The sequence below is a fragment of the Rattus norvegicus genome, chromosome 4 (assembly GCF_021556685.1).
Source record: "Rattus norvegicus strain SHRSP/BbbUtx chromosome 4, alternate assembly SHRSP_T2T, whole genome shotgun sequence".
NCBI classification, from domain to species: Eukaryota; Metazoa; Chordata; class Mammalia; order Rodentia; family Muridae; genus Rattus; species Rattus norvegicus.
Genome location: NC_141537.1, coordinates 162,188,877 through 162,202,937, shown reverse-complemented (window position 1 = coordinate 162,202,937; position 14,061 = coordinate 162,188,877). Strand labels below are relative to the sequence as shown.

At 46.5% G+C, this 14,061-nt stretch overlaps 1 long non-coding RNA gene across 6 annotated transcripts; it reads left to right on the top strand.

The window, feature by feature from the left end:
• Positions 1–2,107: 2,107 nt before the first annotated feature.
• Positions 2,108–12,775, top strand: LOC102548180 (uncharacterized). Of its 6 annotated transcripts, XR_015686144.1 has the most exons (6): positions 2,534–2,691; positions 6,026–6,060; positions 6,832–6,893; positions 7,804–7,849; positions 11,146–11,266; positions 11,599–12,775. It is a non-coding gene; the product is annotated as an uncharacterized LOC102548180 (long non-coding RNA). The 6 variants fall into 6 exon arrangements; XR_015686143.1 differs by lacking the exon at positions 6,026–6,060 and having other exon boundaries at positions 2,108–2,691; positions 6,827–6,893; XR_015686145.1 differs by lacking the exon at positions 6,026–6,060 and having other exon boundaries at positions 2,614–2,691; positions 6,666–6,893.
• Positions 12,776–14,061: the final 1,286 nt, after the last annotated feature.

Below are 14,061 nucleotides of genomic sequence, written 5' to 3'. Positions count from 1 at the left end.
CCTGCTGAGAAGGAAGCATGGGCAGCATCTTGCTAGACTATGGTCTCCCAGAATCCAGCCTGTGGAAAGGCACGTGAGCTTCTACTCATTCCCTCGTTGCTGGTGTTGGCTCCATGCCCAGATGGGGCTCCTTTAGGTTTCTGGGGTATCCTTACGTTGTACAGATGTCTGCTTACGTCTGTATAATCTGCACAGAATGTTTTGTCTTCTGCAAGGAAGGTCATGCCACACCACCATCAGCAGCAAATAGAGATGTCCACACTAGCTATTCCAAACCTTCGTCATTGAGGATGGACTCATTGGGCCTGAGGCAGAAGGCCACTATGGTCCAGAGGCCACTGGTATATCAGTAGACTGCAGTGAATCAAACAAGGGAGGCAAGCCAAGATGGGTCCAAGGACAAGGGGCAGACATTGTGGCTAAGATTTAAGACAGTAATACCTTGGCTTCAAGTATAATAAGCTAACAAGGCAATATCACACTTTTTAAAATAGATTTATTTATTTAATGTATATGAGTACACTGTAGCTGACTTAGACACACCACAAGAGAGGTTTCAGATCTCATTACAGATGGTTGTGAGCCACCATGTGGTTGCTGGGAATTGAACTCAGGACCTCTGGAAGAGCAGTGAGTGCTCTTAACCACTGAGCCATCTCTCCAGCCCCAACATCACACTTTCTGTTTGCACTTTGGGCCATTGAGAAAAAGGCATTCTATAAAATGAACGGGTGACTTTATTACATCATTGTGTTTAACAATTAGTGGCCTGATTACCAAGGGATCTGGTGAGATAGGTGGATGCCTTAACCTCACCTGGGGACAATCAAAACAGCCTTCCCAGGATCCTGAGTGTGTTGTAAACACTGTAATTGTGGTGCTCCTGGGAAAGAAATGGCTGGAGAGGGTGGCCAGAGTTCACTGGGTGTTCCTCTATTAACATGGTCCAGTTTATGGGGCAAAATGCACTGGAGGACTTCGATAGTAGTAGCAAAATACAGTTGGGTTTCTATTTTCATCATTGCCCCCAGAAAGGTAGCCTTGGGTGGAGCCGGATGAATTTTTCCTTTTGAGACAGGGTCTCACTGTGTGGTTTTGGGTATGATGGGGATTGCTGTGTAGATTGCATTGGCCTCAAACTTACAGAGCTGCATTTGTCTCTGTCTTCAGTGTACTGGGATTTAAAGCCTATGCCACCATGCCTAGGCCAGATTTCACTCTTGGTAAGAGGAAAGTGTAGCTGAGTGCGTTCGGAGACCTACAGGTGGTGTGTGTGTGTGTGTGTGTGTGTGTGTGTGTGTGTGTGTGTGTGTGTGTGCGCGCGCACAGGCACACATGCATGTGCCCTTTGTAGGTGCACACACTTGGAAGTCAGAGAACCACTTTGTGGAGCTGGTTCTGTTTCCACATTGAGGTAGTTGTGGGACTCAAACTCAGGTCTTCAGGCTTGACAGCAAGCGCCTTTACCAGTTGAGCTATTTCAGGTCCTGGGTTTTTACTCATTACCGCCCTAGGAAACCACATGTACCCAGCCTCTAGTTTCCCATGTAGCTTTACCATTCTACCAAGAACCCTCGTGGTAGAGTTTTAGATCACATAACAGAGCTGCATGCTCCATTACTTCCATAATGATGCCCTCCTCCAAAATGACTGTAAGAGCCCTTGCCAGAGGTTTCCTGAACGGTCAGCAGGACCTTGACCTTGAAAGCAGAAGTATGTGTGCTTGCATGAGCGTGTATGTTTGCGCGCGCATGTGTGTGTGGCAGTGAAGACAGGAGAATCTGTGTGTGGATTCATCATCCCAGTCTCTGCTTGAAGGGAAATTGCTGGCACTTCAGGATTGAGAAACACCATGAAGAATGTGAGGGCCTTCTCTGTGATGCTTCTCTACCTCCCTTCACAAGGAATTATGGGAAACTCACCATGACCCTGGACCTGCACGAGGAGGAAAACAGACAGCTGCATACTTCATCTTTTGCTCCAAGCCCAAGGTTGAGCAGAACTGTCAAGACCTGTTGAAAAAAATGTTCCTTACTTTGTGAGGGTTGGGAAACTTCTCACAAAGCTTTTCTATGAAGATGACTATGACAAATGGAGACAAAAGGCTGGAAAATGAGGCACCAAGGTGAGGTTTCTGTGAAAGGTTAGGATTTCTCAGCTGTTACAAGCATCAGCGGAAAGAGAAGCAGGTGGCCAACCCCTGCTTTCTACTCACAAACATTTTAAGTGGGTCATAACTCCCTGTCTGTGAGGAGGTCCTGTAGTGTTTCTAGCGCATACAGCTTAGTGTGCCAGCACCAACTCTCCTAACCAAATGGGAACACCACTTTGCTAGCGACTGCCAGTGTAGGCTTTGGAGGCAGGAGACTGGTTGAGTCTTTAACTGAAATAACTGCTGGAGAGGCTGCCTGGGCTTGATTGACATGAGGTTATCAATGGAAAGTGTCTCACGTTGTTTCTGATAACCAAGGCCCAGCATGAAGGAGTTATCTTTGCCAGACCTGCAAGGTGGGAAGTCTTGGCAACAGCTCTGGGCGAAACCAAGAACAAGATGACGCCAAGATGTTGGTTTCTCTTGAGGGGGTGCATATCAGAGATGCGTGGCCTTTGGGTGGTGTTTGACATAAAAGGAAAAGAAGAACTGTGTCCTACTCAGAGGACATGGAAAGGATGAAGAAGGAGGCGGTCCCAGTAAGTGGTGCAGTTGGGGAGGGAGCTCCCGGGGGCTCCATCAATGCTGGAGAGACATAGAGTTGTAGAATAAAAAGTGCAAAATACCTGAAAGTTCTTTCAGGCTACTTCCTCCTCTTCCTCCTCCTCTTCCTCGGCCTCCTCTTCCTTGTCCTCCTCTTCCTCCTCCTCTTCCTCCTCCTCTTCCTCCTCTTCCTCCTCCTCCTCTTCTTCCTCCTCCTCTTCCTCCTTCTCCTCCTCCTCCTCTTCTTCCTCCTCCTCCTGTTGTTGTTCTTCTTTCTCTTTCTCTTCCTCCTCCTCCTCTTCTTCTCCTCCTCTTCTTCCTCCTCCTCCTCCCCTCCTCCTTCTCCTTCTTCCTTCCTCTTCCTCCTCTTCCTCTTCCTCTTCCTCCTTCCTCTTTCTCCTTCTTCCTCTTTTCCTCCTCCTCTTCTTCCTGTTTTTTTCCCCTTCAGGTGTGTTGAACAGACCAGGGCTGGCCCAGCATCGGGTAGGAAGGTGTGTCTCTACAAATGCAACACTACGTTTTTAGGGTCAAGAGGTGGAGTCTGGAGTCAAATAGACTCAGCACTAGGATGCGAATTCCTAACTGTGCCTTGTAGCACATGAGAATGCTCACCTTCTGGGGCTCTTAAAAGGACGAGAGGCACTGCATGTGAAACCCCTAGGCCACAATGAGTACTTGGTAATGACTCCTTTCTTTGCCACAGTGACTGTGGGGAACTTGGTGAATGGGCTTAGACTGTTATGATAGTGGGTGAAATATTAAGCAAGCAATTGCTGTATCCTAGGTGCCCTCCTATTATAGGTGGTTACCCAGGTCATAGTGTTCCAATGAATGATGGTAAAAATGTGAACTGTTATGCTCATAAATAAAGCAGAGGGAGTGACCAAGGTGTCAAGGAGCAGCACATAAAGTGAAAGACAGAAGAAAAGGTCACTTGGACACCCCCTCTTTGGTCCAATAACTAGTAAAGTAAAGAATGAGAACTCTGGGTAGTCATTCATTCATTCATTCATTCATCATGGAGCAACACACAGTTAACCTATGACATCCAGTTACTTTCTTAGCAACTACAAAGCTCAATGTAGATGAGAGTCCTTCCTTCCACATAGGCAGCATTCTGGTGGAGGCAATAAACAGACAAGGAAATAGACACCACAGTGTCAGGTGGTGATAAGACATAAAAACGACAATAAGTGAGGGTAAGGGGATAGCAGGATTGGCGGTGGTTGTTTCTGATAGTGACACTGTCTCCCATGAAGAACACACTTGAGTAGAGAGCCAAATGGGAAGGGGGGTGGCCATATGAATACTATGAGGTGGAGGGAAGTGCAAGTTTGAAGTCCTTACGGTAGTACAAGATAAGCTGTGCTGGGTCTGCAGTGTGGTAACCACCACAGCTAGGGAGCCATGTTCTGCTTCTCCTCAGATGCAGAGAATGACTTGTCTGAGAGTGTGAGAAATGAGACCCATACAGAGCCATGGCTTTGGACAGTCTGTGGCTGTTACTGCCAGATGCCCAAGCTGGAACCCATTATCAGCCTCAGAGGAGTGGGACAATGTCCTCTCTCCCCACTCCTCTTCACTAACCTATCTCGGATCATCAGATACTATTATTATTTTTTTTCTTAGTTGTTCTTAAGAACATTGGTATTTCTTAGCAGTATTGTCTGTGAAGACAGGGACAACATCTGATTTACAGAATTCCCACGGGAAATTACCGTGTAACACAGCTGGGATGCAAGGAAACCAAACAAGTGTTTATTGCCAATAAGCACAAGTTTACTATCTGCCCAATAAAACGGCCAACCATTTTAATTATTTGACATTTTAGCTTGTTCAAACTTTCAGTTACCTCAGGTCACAGGTTTGTGAAAACAACAAGGAAGCCTTTTGTTATTTCTCCTGTCCTTTACACTGCCATTAACACTGTTTTCTCTAACACTGGTTGACTCTCACAGGTCTGTGGGACAATAGGAAAAGCCCTGGTAGGGGGAGCTCTTTCTAAGATGCATAAACAATGTCACCTTGTAACCTTACCCCAAGAAACCCAGGCTCCTCATCTGAAAGTTCCAGAAGTCATTCCCATATTTTAGAAACTCCTACCATAAAGTGTTAGGAAGACTCAATGACAGTTTGTAAACTGTGGAGGACCCAGGTCCCATCCACAACACTGCAGGTAGATAATAAACAAACAAACAAATAACTATTATAGGCATTATACGAGGCACCTTCACAGCAGCTGCCTCCCTATCAATGTGAACTACTCCTTGCTCAAGTTTTCCGACTGTTAATTCTTTCCGTTTTGTTTACCTGTTTGTTTTGAGACAGAGTTTCACTACAATGCCTCAGACTCTCAAATCTTCTCGTCAGCAGTCTGTTTCATTGCTCATGAAATAATTTCAGCTCAGTGTACTTAGTGGGAGGTGGGGGTGAGGAATAGGGACCCAAACGGCCTTGGTCTGCTGGATGGAAATATGCACAGATAATGTTGTCATTCTATTGAGCAAAGTGCCACAAGATATGTAGAAAGGGGGCACTCAGAAGTGACGGAGAAGATTAGATCTCTTACGATGACTACCCTGACTACTGGGTAGTTGACCATTCAGAGTGTGTGCTCTCACGTTCCCAATGCAAGTCTGGTCAAAGTTGGCAGAATGGCCAGGGTATGTTTTTACCCAGTAGGGAAGTGTACCCCATCCTGAAGGACCAAGAGGAAGATGGGGAAAAGTTGGGTCAGAGCTTAGAGAAAAAAATGAACTTGGCTTGGCAGAGGCTGGTCTTGTACCAGACCCCTTGGGGTTTTCCACCAGGGCCTAACTATGATACTGTGCTTAGCATAAGCCCTGGCAGGAGGCTTGGGCTCAGCAGGGCTGAAAGGAGCCTGGATCCTGTCATTAAGATCACCCAGCCAGGCTCACTCTGCCCTTTGTCAGGGCCCAGGAGGCTCCATATCGTTACCCCAGTGCATTCTGCTTCCCTCCGGCCTCATTACGCAGTACATTAGCTGTGGGAACGAAACCCATTACAAAAAAGAGGGGGTGGAATTGGCACACGGGGAAAGAGGCCTTCTCAGATCAAGCTAACAACTTGTGCCTATTAACTAAAGAAGATCATTAGAAAACTCCCATCTCCTCTCCCCCTGCCTCACCCCTTCCCCCATCACTTGCCATGTCAGATAGACAGAGTAGGGCTCACGTGAATTGCTTGTTTCTTGCATGCCCCACAACCCTAAGGGGCCTGGCTCGGGGCTTTGTGGGGCTTGGGGTGGAGGGACTTGCTTGGTTGTTGGGCCATCCCTTATTTTTTAAAATTATTTTATCTGTTTTGCAGTGTTGAGGCTAGAACCCAGGATCTCACACAGCTAGGTAAGCTGTCACTGAGCTACACCACCAGCCCTTGGGTCTTACCGTAAATGAACAAGGGGTCTCTCTCAAAGATAATTCTTTGGGAATGAATGAAGACAGAGACCATAAGGATTATTATCTAGATGCCATGTCAAGGTAGAGGATGAAGGTTGTTGTCTGAGGTTCCACAGCATAAATTGTTATCTCTTAGATGAATCCATTTCAACTCAATTTTACAGATGGGGCCAAGACCCAGTGAGAACCCATGCATGCAGGTGTTGGGAGAAAAGACCCTTCTTGTGACCCCAGGCCTTTCTCTTCCAGCATGCTTTCTTTATTCTGCTAATTTTCCATTTTCTTTAAAATAATATGTATTTACTTTATTCTTCGTGTGTGTGTGTGTGTGTGTGTGTGTGTGTGTGTGTGTGTGTGTGCACGCACGCATGCACACACATGCATGCATGTTCACCCAGATACTTTCGGATGTCAGAAGATGGTATCAAATTTCCAGGAACTGTTGCTACTGGTGGTTGTGAACACCTGAACTCAGTCCTCTGAAAGAACAACGAGTGACTTCTTTTGCCGAAGGACCACCGCTCCCCTCACCTCCTGTTTCTGTTTCTTAGGTTTTTATGAACATGCCCATAGCCTGACTGCCTCCTATGCTATGCTTCCCAGCTGGGTCGGAGAATGTCTTCAAAGAAAATCAGTGTCTTGATTTTAGGCCACAACTGATTACTGAGCTTTGAGTAGTGGGCCTGGTCACTGACCTTTCTCTTCTCCCCAGTACAGAATAACAATAGACACAAGAAGGCTGGGCTTGTCGGTTCACACCTGGAACCGCAGAGGAGCAGGTAAGGAGAATCAGGAGTTCCAGGTCTTTTTCAGCTTCAAAGCAAAGTTGAGGCCAGCCTGGGCTACATGAGGCCCTGTTTCAAGAAACCAAAACTAAACAAATGCATGGACAAAGAAACAAACAAAAGAAAATAATCCTACATCAACTATAGGTCCTAAGAGGACTGCTTGAGCCTTTTGAGTGCCACTCCTTGCATTACATCTACTGCTTCATGAATCACCCCACACTTGCTTGCCCACACCCACTCTTTTTCCCCCGGAAACACTTCTCACCCAGACAGTGACTGTCCAGGCCAGTGTGTGGTTGTTTTATGTGTGCTTCTCCCTCTGCATGTTTTGGAAAAGTCTCAAACTGTTCAACTGAAGATGAGAATTGTATAGAAGTGGTACCCTGTGTACCTCTGTTCCCCAGCCTTATCAAGTGAATGGAGACGCTCAAGTATCCTTGTTGCATACTGTGGTGGGAACAGACCACACACACATACACACACACACACACACACACACACACACACACACACACACACACACACACACCCCAGCAGGTTTGCTGCAGCTCTCTAACAAGGCCTGATTAGCATTCCCTTTTCAAGGACTCCTTCAACATTTCAGCTGTACTGATTGTGGCCATCAAAATGGAATCGGGGACACTGGTGACTCAGGAAGGCAGCTGATGGGGAGAGAGGCAAGGCAAAACAAGGATGAAGGCTTTGTTATAGCCTGGAGAGACTGCTCCAGTCAAAGGAACTAGAGACAACCATTGGAGGAGACCCTTAGAGAGTACAGACACAGGAGCCAGACTTACAGGCACAGAGAGGAGAAAAAAATGCCTCCTACTAGCAATACTGAGAGACAAAAAGCAAACTGGAAGAACACACATGGAAAGATGCTATAACCTTCTCTTCCTAGATCGAGAAACGGAACAGCAAAGACCGGAGTTTTAGAAAATGAAAAGGTAAAGAGAGAAATTTCCTTTCCCTGGTCTTTGCTTTATTAATAATTCTTTTCATGCCTCTTTGTCCCCGCCCCTTAGAAGAAAATGCAGTGGCTTGGATTTTACTCATGGGAGATTTGGATGAGGAGGCTCTGGCCATTCTTGCTTTGATGCTAACTCCAGACACATCTTCAGGTTTCCCCTTTCATCTTAAGCACCCCGTCCTTCTGCTCCCCTGCCTTCCCTGACCCCGTGTCATCTGCATAGAGCCAGCGCAGTCAGTGGTGCTGTTCTGACAAGGACTTGGTGCTCTGTGGAGTAACGCACAGAAAGCAGTGTGAAGACCGCATGTGGGTGTCCCTCTGTAATCCCAGGACTTAGGGTGTTCTTTATAGTGCCATTGATGGAATCCAGGGCCTTCCAATATGCTCCCCACTAAGGTGTATCCCAAGCCCTTTGGTTTTGGAGATAAGATTTTTTTTTATTGTTTGTTTTTGTTTTTCGAGATGGAGGTTTCTCTGTGTGGCCAGGTTAGCCTCAAATTCAGAAATCTGCCTGTCTCTGCCTCCCAAGTACTGGGACTTAAGGTGTGCCCCACACCACTGTCCAGTGGGTCTTTCTATGTAACCCATGCCGGCCTGGAATTCCTGCAAAGCCTAGGCTCATCTTTAACCTGCAGCAAACCTCCTGCCTCAGCATCTTGAGCTAAACCTGATTCTTGAGTCCTTAAAGAAGATTGCATGGCAAACACTGCTGCGATGGATCTTTCCCTAAGCCTGCAACTTGCTTCTCTGGAACTGAACCGGATTACTGGCTTGCACTTAGAAGGAATATGTCCTTGGTCACGGGGAGTTACTGATTCATCGCCTTTTGGAGTTATCAGGGATAGAAGGAGCGTCTACTTGCTGAGATGTGTCCATACTGTGTTGGAGCTGTGATGCCAGCAAAGAACGGCACTCAGTGTGAGGAGAGGAGTAACAGGCAGGAGCTATGTCCCTTCTACCACCACAAGTCAAAGAAAATGAGGCAAACCTGTGGGCCTAACAAAGTCCCAAGCCTTATCCGTTTTAACCTGAAGGGCATTCAGTTCAACGCATCCTTGCACCTAAGAGTTCAAGATCAAGAGTCCAACAGACTTGGGTTTGAACTTGAACTGTTGAGGGACTGAGTAAGCAATCACAGTTGAGGCAGCTGCCTTCTTTAAGTATCCTTGATTTGAAAATGGGGCCGTGGGATCAGCCTCAGAGAGAGGCTGTGAGAGACCTACCAGGCAGTAAGTTCGAAGGACCTCTAGAAAGATTGTGCAGTGAGCCAGCAGATACGAGTGGGTTCCACATTTCCAGATGGGCACAAGAACAAACTACGTTACTGCCCAGCAAGGCTTCACTTTAAAGTCGGTGAAATGGGGCCAATTATCTGCCTCATCACGTGGACTAAAGACACACACACACACACACACACACACACACTCACACACACATACTCACACACTCACACACGTACACATTCACACACACTCATTCACACACACTCACACACACTCGCAACACACTCACACACACTCGCACTCACACACACTCACACACACTCACACTCACACGCACTCACACACTCACACACACTCACACACACTCACACACACTCACACACACTCACACACACACTCACACACACATACACACACTGGGTCTTTCTATATCATACAAGCTAGCCTTAACTGGAGATGTTCCTGTGTCAGCCTCCCAAGCGCTGAGATTACAAAAATGTAATCCCTACTGGCTGCAGATCATCTGTGTACAAGTTACGGCACACATTGAGAGAATGGTACACACTGATTTTGATTTTATATTTGTTTGCCAGACTCTCATCTTATCCCTGACTTGAACCACAGTAAGAGCTCACCTATTTTCCCCATCTATAAACCTCCATTTCCCCATCTGTAAGATAGGTTTTAGAAGCTAGACAGGCGACACACATTATAATCACAGCAGTTCTTAGGAGGTAGAGAGGCAGGGGACTCAGCAGTTCAATATCATCCTCAGCTATATAGCAAGTTCAAAGTCAGCCTGGACTACACGAGACTATATCTCAAATATTAAAAAAAAAAATAGAGTAGCATTAAACTGCCCATTTCACACTGGTACAAACTTCCTATTTTTGTGAATTTTTTCCAAAAATGCCTACTGGCTAAAATCGGAGTTCTGGAGATGCCCCAGTGAGCACCCCATAACACATACACTCTTGTTCTTCTTGTCTCTTTGTCTACCTCCTGGGCAACCCCAAACTTACTATGCTTAAATAAAAAGTAGAAACTCCCACCCCCAATGCGGAAGGAAGTTCCCTAAGTTGCCTAGCTACCAGAAGAGTAAACAGGACAGATATGATTTCTGAGAAGAGACTTGGGGAAGAGGGGTAGTGAGACAGCACTCAAGCATGAGAACCAGAGTTTGGATCCCAGAAATCTAGGTAAAATGCCAGGTAAGCATAGCAGCCTACTTGCAATTTCAGCCTCAGAAGGCAGAGCAATCTGGCTAGCAAGGGTAGGCTTATCAGCATTTGATTGAGAGACCCTGCCTCACTGAATAAAGTAAAAGAATGATGGAGGATGATTCCTGATGTCACTGTCAGGCCTACACAGATAGAGAGAGACAGACAGACAGGTAGACAGGCAGGCAAACACACAGACACACACTCATACACTCACAGACACACCACACACACACACACACACACACACACACACGAACACAGACAGATAGACACACAAAATGGGAAAATAACAAAAAGAAAAGATTGATAGGCAAAGCAACACCCAAAATGCCCAATGTAACATGGCATTATACAGGTTTGGGGTCAGGAAAGTAGACCCTGGACTGAACCTACTAAGATCTTCATGTTTAAACTCGCCATTCACGTGTTTTACCTTGGGGCCCAACCTTTACCACTGCTCTGTCTTGATTTCCCATTAGGTGTTATCCTAGTTTGCTTTCTGTTTCTGTGATAAAGACCATGACCAAAAGCAACCTTGGGAAGAAATTATTTCATCATAGAGTTATAGACCATCATGGAATCTAAGACAGGAACACAAGGCAAAAACCTGGAGGCAGGAACTGAAGTAGAGCTGTGGAGAAATGTCTATTTCTCCTGGCTTGTTCAGTTTGTCTTTTTATACACTCCAGGGCCACCTGCCCAGGGATAGCACTACTTCTAACAGACTAGGATCTTCCACGTAAATCACCAATAAAAAAAAAAAATGCCCCTCAGGCTTGCCTGTGATCCGTTGGGGGCATTTTCTCAACTGAGGTTTCTTCTTCCAGACTGCAGCTTGTGTCTAGTTGGCCCTAACAAGACAGCTGTGATGTCAGGCTGCTAAGAGTGGAAGAGTCCTGGCAAAGACAAAATGGAATAGTCCACGAGAAGCATTCTCTCAGCACAGCGGTTGGTGTCTCATCAGCCCTCACAATATTCGCCACAGCTATGATTAATATTTCTGTTCCTATCACTGTGAGAAGGCCTCATGGAGAAAATATGTAAAGGGGGGCAGGTTTGAGGGTTGGGAATATCGGGCAGTAGCAGAGACCTCGTCTGGCACATACAAGACCCTAGGCTCCAATGCAGAGAACTGAGAGGGGAAAAAAAGATTTTGAAGGGTGGAGGGTAGAGTTTGGGAGTAGAAATGGGAGTCTAAGAAAGAGCAAACATGGACAGTCTCCCAAGGAATCCAACATCTCTATACGTTTAATGTATCGTATATCATTTTTATTTTTCAGGCAATCAGGCTTCATAAGAGAAAAAGCAGCAAGGGTTTCTAGGTACAGGCCATGAGACGAGGGTGTGAGATTCCTGGCTTCTGACGTTTCCTGTGCTCCTTCCTTGATCATTGCTTCAGGCACGGGTGCTTCATCAGAGTCCTTCCATCTCTTTCCAGCTGTGATGGGCAAGGAGGCCTCGCACAGCTGCTCTTGCTGGGCGAGAGTCCACAATTAAAGGCATCACTGCTCCCACTCTGGCTCCGGCTCCTCTCTGGGATGATTGCTGCAAGCTCACAAGGTCTCGAGGGAGCCCGCTCTGCCTTCCTCTGCACATCACCTCTGCTCTCGGCTCGCACTAGCTCCCCCTGCACCCTTACCTGCCTTCCTTTGCTTCTCCCATGGAGAGAGGCAGAACTGAAATGCATGTCCCAGTGTACATGGTCTCAGGTGGCCATCCACAACTGGGCTCTCTGAACCACTCGGAACCTTGTAACTATGGAACTTGAGCCACTTGTCAATCCTCACCATAGCACCATGACCTCAGCCAGATGATTCCCATCTCCTATTATACACACTGAATCCTAAGATTAATGAGATTAAATATCCTGCTTCAAATCTCACAGTTGGTGTGTGAAGGCAGGGCCTATATCCTGCCCACCAGGCCTCAACATTAAGGCCATTCTCTCAGCACAGAACCCAAATCACAGGCACAATTTTGTGCTAATTGAGTGATCACACCAGAGGGAAATAACATAAGGTGCTACATTTGTTGCGTCAGTTTGCAGGGGTGCCTACAAGATGTTTGCCCTCTTTCCTGGTCTTCAAATCCCTTCTCAGACTCTGCCTAGCTTCCCTTCCCAATCCTGTCTCTCTGGGCCCCTGTTCTAGAAAGGCAGCCTACAATGGACACTCCAGACTAAGGATCCAGCCCATGGTCAATACTAGACTAATATGATAGCCAGTGGCCAAGTGCCTTCACTGAACACTTGAAATATGGCCATTTTGAATTGAAATGCACTTTGAATATATTAAAAAAAACCTGAAACACCAGACTTCAAAGATAGCAATTTCATGGGTAAAAAGCAGTGCCAAATGCCACGTCCGTCGGTTACTTGTAGATCGATCACATGTTGAAATGACCTATTTGAGACATACTGGGACACGCAAAATATCATTAAAGTCAATTTCACCTCTTTGTGGCTTTTCATTTTCCTGTGTTAGAGTAGTTAACATTACAGGTGTCTCTAGAGCTTTTAATCTATTTCTATCAGACGGGATTGGGATGAAGTTACCTGAGTCTTAATCCTAAACTCTGACACATACACTCCCTGAATGACCTTGAGCATGTCCACTCATCCTCATGTCCCCAATTTCTACTTGTGTATGACGGGGACAGTGGTAGGGCTATTTTAAAAGATCGTTGAATCTATTGCCTTGGCTTCTTGGTCTGTTGCATATTCCTCCTCAAGGCCACTTTCTTCCCTCCTCCCTTCCCATTCCCATCCTTCCCTCCCTTCCCCCTCCTCCCCTCCCCTCCCCTTCCTTTCTGCTTTAGTTATTTCTCTTATATTTTTGGTTGTGAGCCTAGCCTTTAATAGCTGAGCCATCTCTGCAGCCCTAGTTACTTCTCTGTAGCTAGATAAAATACCGTGATCAAAGCAACGCAGAGAAGAAAGAGTTGCTTTTGGCTCACGGTTCCAGGGTGGTTGGGGTCCATCATGGTTGGGGTAGAATTGCAGCCGAAGGAACGGTGGCAGGAAAAAGAAGTCGAGCGTTCACATCTCAGCTATAAGAATGGAGAAGAGTGAGTCAGGAGTATGGTGAGGTGCTACAATGTCAATATCTCCCTCTAGCAAGGCTCTACTTCCCACAACCTCCCCACACATGCCATTGACTAGGAACCAAGTGTTCAAAACACCCCCTTTCCTTTTTGTTCCTGTTCTTTCTTCCCTTTCCTTCCTGTTTTTGGTGCTAAGGATCACACCTTCTTACATGCTAGCTAGGTAAGCACTCTCCCACTGAACTGTGTTCGCAGCCCCTAGACTCATCTGATACCCAGGCTATCCTGTTTCCCTTTGGGCTCTGTCTTCTATGCTAGCATGGCTCAAAGGCCCTGTCCTTCACACTAGCATTAACTTCCTTCCTCACAAGTCATTTCTTCAGTGTGAACACCTAAGTGGATGGAGTTGAGTGCTCCCCAAGATTGGGGTCTCTACTCAGCGCTTGTGTTTCCCTCCCAGTGAAGTCCTCCATAGATCTAATACACTGACATCTGATGCTCCAAGTTGGTGACGTGTAAGTTAAATGTTTGTTAGTTTCCCGACCAATTAATGTGCCCCCTTATCTCCACGTCAGGAAGCCTCCCACTCACTCTTTTAGTCTCCTAGACAGGGAAGAGCTGTGATCAGATGCCCTCTTCTGGCCTCCTTGGGCACCAGCCACACACATGGTGCACATGTTTACATGCAGGTAGACACACAT